We start from the raw sequence: 6,218 nt of genomic DNA on the forward strand, positions 1-6,218 counted from the left end.
ACGTGGCACTAACAGTTAATGAGGTGGGTGCCATGTCAGCGCCCCTAACCCATTTTACCCCTCCCTTCTATTTTTTTGTCCACCATTAAAATTTTCTTCCCCTCTACCACCATTGCCCCTAATCCATTTTATAAAATGAGTTAGGGGTGCTGAGGTGGCATGTCACGTGACATCCACCTCATCAAATTTTAGTGCCACGTAAGATTGGATATCTATCTTGGACAAACTTAACGGAAGAGGGGTATATTTGAATCAATAGTATTACGGCATATGTATATTTGGACCCAAAGTATAACGAGGGGCATATTTAAACCTTTTCTCATAGTACATGGGCATATTTAGCTTTTTTCGTTTTTTTAAATACTATATTTGTAGAGTAGAATACTGACTCGACTAAAAAATAATTTCACTAATTCGAATTTAGTCGGATCACAACGAATATGGGGAAACAAAAAAAAATCGATTAATTTAAATGCATTCCCTACCAAATTTCAAGTAAAGAGCGATCTCATCTATTTAACAATAAAGTTCATTACTCGAATGATCACTCAACTATCCCTAATTATCCGTAAAGTTATTTTTCTTTTATTTGTGACAGGAAGGTCACTTAACTATGCCTATAGCACTTAGAATGTCACTCAACCAAATTTCTCAAACTTTTAAAGGTCAAATATCTATTTTACCCTATAAATTATCAACCTTTATCTTCTTTCTTTTACATTTCAAATATTATTTTTTATTTTTAATTTATATTATGGACTTACTTATAAAGCAAATAAATTTATTCATAAAGTAAAACGTGCAAAATATTTTTCAAGCATATATAATGTTGGAATATAAAATAATTGAGCACAATAAAAAATTTAATTAGAATAATCTATTCGCATAAATGATTTTGATAGTAATGACAAAAACTCAAAAAAGAAATTACAAAATTGAAAATAAAATAGAATAAAAATTTTGAAAACTTATATTCCATACGTTTAATATAAATAATTTAAAATAGAGATATATTTTATAATATATATTATATATGCTTAAAAGTTATGCTCAATTATTTATTGTTTCAATATTATATATGCTTAACAAATATTTTACACTTTTTACTTTATAATAAAATTTATTTGTTCTATAGGTAAGTTTATAATATAGATTAAAAAGAAAAAAATCATGATATTTAAAAACAAAGACAAAAATAAAAATAAAAATTTAGAGGGTAAATAGATATTTAGCCATCAAAAGTTTGAGAAATTTGGTTAAGTGACATTCTGAGTGCTATATGCATAGTTAAGTGACTTTTCTGTTATAAACGAAAGAAAAATAACTTTACTAGATAATTAGGGATAATTAAGTGACCATTTGAATTATGGACTCTTTAACCATATATCTTGATAGTTTATATTGCAGTTGATTGCAAAGATCTTATTTTTATATTTTCAACATGGATTGTAATGATAATTTATGAGATTCATACCTATTGGATCACTTTCTCAATATTTTTCAAGGTTACCAGAAAATGACTTCAAATTGTTTTTTAAAAATCGGAAGCTAAACGGAGAGCGTTCAACTTAGACCAACTCTTGTATGAAAGAAACACTCTTTGTCACTAGCTGAAATATAGTTCTTAAATCAGGAAACTTAGGAAAAACGCATTCGATAAGCTTATATAAGTCGCAAAACCAAAATGGATATGTAAGTATAAAAGAACAAATGAGATATATAAGTCAATTAAATCGCAAAATCAAAATGGATATGTAAGCATGAAAGAACAAATGTGATATACAAGTCGCAAATACCAAATGAGATCCTATTTGCGATTTATAAGTCAAATTCGTTAATTGAGACTATAAATCGTATTCTACAAATGCAACTTATAAGAGGTTGCGATTTATGATGCGAATTGATTGAATTTTACCAACTCTTGTATTCAAAGAAATTAAACACTCTTTGTCCCTTGCTGAAAGATATACCAACATTGTTCTCTTTATTATATTCTCTCAAGTGACCATCGATATTGTCGCCCCTTCTATCTATTAACTAAACTTAAACTATGTAGCCTTTCCCTTTTGACAAAACACCCCAAAGTATTCGATTATTTTTAGGTTGTTTTAATTGTTTTATCAATTAGTATCAAGTTTTTTGTTTAAAATTATTCAAAGAAAAAGCTAGCAATGATCGTAAAATCAAGGATTGTGGTGGAGTAATTATTACTCCTGCATCCTTAACCAGAAGTCTCGGGTTTGAGTCTCACGACCCTAATGTGGGTGCGATCATGGCAGAGAAAATAAATTCTAGTTTTCTGCTTTATTGTTCATTGCTAATTTCCAGGTTTATCTCTGCATATTTTGGTTACCTTCAATATGATGAAGAAACGAACTTCAATAGTATTAACTGCTAGTTGAGTATGGGCCAAAAATCTGCTTCCTTTAGGATTTGACGCAAAGCGGTATCGTGAAAAGCGATATGGTCGAAATCGAACAGTAACTAATGGGACCCATTGCGGAGCAAGCCAATCATGACCGAGATCAAGTATCATAAGGAATAGTAACAACTAGTTTGATAACAGAACTTTAAGAGAATATTCCGTTAGATATTCTTTATACTTGTACTTTTAGAATTAGTTGGGGGCATGTCCTTGTGAATAAAAAAAGGAGAGGGGTAAGAGAGGGGGCTCTCATAGGGAAAACATACTTTGTAAGACTAACATTCTTTCTGAACAAAAGACAACTATTACCTTTCTAAACAGAGGGAATGATCTATTATTCCGCACTTTTTCTTTTAGATCCAAAAAAGGTCCTTCATTCTAGTACCGATCTTTCATTCATTATTGTTAGAAGAAGAATCATCCCTTTCATTCAGTATTGGAGGAATCATTCTTCTTATTTTCTTTAATGCCATTTATTGCTATTTATTACTCAATATTCCTCCATCATCAAGAATCTTGGAACATCGAACGCATTCCACTTTTCTCCTTCTTTCAATTTTGCTCTAGCATTATCTGTGTCAATCAATTATAGATCTGAAGTTATTATCATCAATTAGATTTAGCCTCTTTATTTTATTAAATTAGTTAGTTTAATCAAACATCTACTTTTCTGGGTCAAACAATTTGGCACCTTCTGTGGGGATTTCTTAGTTTAATCTTTAGTTTTTTCTAGATCTATAACTGGCACAGTTCACAAAAAAAAAGGATCCTACTTCCTTGTACACCCAGACCTGACATGGCAGAAAGAGGAGAAGAAAAGATGAAGGCAGTGACCGATCTCACTACCAACCTCTTAAACACCATCAATGAGGTCTCTGAAACAGAAGGCGAAGACACAATGCCTAACACCTCTCCCCGATGGAGTGGATCACCCCTCCCTCACAACAGTATCACAGCATCCCGTGGTAAAGGAGCTTCCATGTCCACAACGGAAGAGGCGCCACCAGCGGTGAAGAAGCTACTCGAGGCCTGGCTGAAAAATAAGCTGTTCGACATCCTAAACAAGCCCGCTAGGAGGCAGATAGAGAAAATGCATGGACTTGCATTGCACCAACAGTGGCCAAGCAGCACGACCCTTCCCCTTCAGTAGCAGGTATCACTCACAATATTAATAACGCATGAAACGACACCCTCACGGCCATTCTAAGGGAAATGGAAGAAATGGAAAATGAAAACAAAATACTTCGGGATCAAATGAGAGAACACCAAGAGAGGATCGACAAAATACCGGGTGCCCCAAAACTCTTGCCAAAAAGAGACGCTGGTTGGTTCGTCGAGCCGCCCTATAGTGACGAAGCTGCCCCACATGCCATACCTAAGACGTTCAAGATGCCGTCTTACCAGAAAATTTACGACGGTACGACCGACCCCGAAGATCATGTAACTCACTATGTCACTGCGGTAAAAGACAATGATCTCGCCAAAGAACAAGTCTCCTCCATCTTGTTGAAAAAGTTCAGCGAGACCCTTACCGGAGGAGCATTAACTTGGTATTCATAGCTGCCCACACGCTCTATTGAAACATTCGAAGAGACGGCCGACAAGTTCGTAACGGCCCATGCTGGGGCTAAAAAGGCAGAAGCAAGACTGAACGATATATTTTCCATCAGAAAATCACCCGGAGAGGGATTGAGGGACTTCCTCGCTCGATTCAATAGAGTAAGGATGACCTTACCGAATGTATCGGAAGGAATGCATGTAGCAGCTTTCCAGCACGGGTTGAGCAGGAATGGCTCAAGGGCGACCAGAAAACTATTAAGTCGGCTAATGAAAAATCCTCCAACCACTTGGGATGAGATACATAATGCCTACTGTGCCGAGGTCCGTGCCGACGAAGATGACCTGAATGGACCAACCCATCGATTGTCCTCGGTACAAGCCAAAACAAGAAAGGATCGAAGAAATGATGCCAAGAGAGATCTTGCAGCTCCACGATCCAACCGAGAAAGGCATCAGCCATATGTCAGAAATTCCATTATGCCCCCCTTCCGCAACGAGGAGGGCCCTTCTAGGCCAAGGACAGGGACTCACCGGAACGAGAGAGGTATGCCCCATTTACTATCCGCTCACAATTTTTGTGTGTCACCTTCAGAAATAGTCTATGCACCGGAGAAGCTAGGACCAAAAGTAAAGTGGCCACAAAAGATGAGGTCAGATCCCAGCACTAGAAAATCAAACGCCCTCTGCGAATTCCACCAAGAGCGAGGTCACAAAACCGAGGAATGCATTATCCTAAGGCAGGAGGTCATGAACATGCTTCATTAAGGACACCTCAAAGAATTGTTGAGCGACCGAGGAAGTACCAACTTTGCTCGAGGACATGAACAACACCAGGGACCGCCGAAATCGCCCTCACCAACCCACACCATTCAAATGATCATTGGGAGCGGCGACGACGTTTCAATCAACAACGTAAAGTTTTCTACAACTTACAAGCTCAAACGGTCAATCACTCATGAACGGTACGACAAACTCGAAGAAAGTATCATCTTTAATAAGTCAGATATCCACGGTTTGGTTTTCCCTCACTATGATGCCCTTGTTATCACTTTACGAATATTAGATATAGATGTAAGTCGCATTATGGTAGACGATGGGAGCGGCACATGCATTATCCATCCTCGAGTACTTGCACAAATGAAACTCGAGGATAAGATAGTACCGCGCTGCATCACACTAACAGGTTTTAACAATGCAGTTGAATGAACATCCGGGGGAATCACACTCCCCGTCCTTGCCGGCGGCGTCACTATGGAAACCACATTCCACATCATGGACTAGGATACGATGTACAACGCCGTAATAGGTCGACCTTGGATACACGCCATGAGGGCTATCCCCTCCAGCTTGTACCAAGTTATCAAATATCCAACCCCATGGGAATATTCAGCATACAAGGAGAAAAACGCACATCTCGAGAATGCTATCACATCGCCCAGGATTGTACATATATCCAACAGATGAGAGGTAAAGCAGAGGATGCATAGCAATTAACAGTGTCGAGGTCGGGATGTGACGAAAAAATGGATGTTATTAAAGATCCCGAAACGATAGACGCCGTGGGATCAACTGTAGAAAACCTCAACCCCGCCCAACTTGATGGTAACGACCACAACAAGATAGCCTACGTTAGCCACAAGCTTCAAGAACTAGGTAAATTCCGTCAATTCTTAACTGCTAATGCGGACTTGTTTGCTTTTTCCCATGCAGACATGCTAGGTATCCCGAAGGAAATCGCCACACATAGGTTGAACGTTGACCCGTTCAACCCCCCGGTAAGGCAAGTTAGGCGGAAGTTCAATTCCACTATAAATAATGCAATCCGCGAGGAGGTCGAGAAATTGTTAGAAAACGGCTCCATCAGGGAATCAAAATATCCCCAGTGGGTCACCAATGTGGTCATGGTAAAAAAGAAAAACGGAAAGTGGCAGATGTGCGTAGACTTTATGGATTTAAACAATGCATGCCCCAAAGATTCATTCCCGTTACCTCACATTGACCAGCTCATTGACGCAACGACGATCGGGCATGAACTGCTGAGCTTCCTAGACGCCTACTCGGGCTACAATCAGATCCTTATAGAAGAGGAGGACCAGGAGAAGACCACATCCATCACACACCAAGGAACGTACTGCTACAGGGTGATGCCCTTTGGACTAAAAAATGCGGGGGTGACATACCAAAGGTTGGTGACCAAAATATTCAAAGACCAACTCGTCAAGTCCAAAAAGAA

The sequence above is a fragment of the Nicotiana tomentosiformis genome, chromosome 10, assembly GCF_000390325.3.
Source record: "Nicotiana tomentosiformis chromosome 10, ASM39032v3, whole genome shotgun sequence".
NCBI classification, from domain to species: domain Eukaryota; kingdom Viridiplantae; phylum Streptophyta; class Magnoliopsida; order Solanales; family Solanaceae; genus Nicotiana; species Nicotiana tomentosiformis.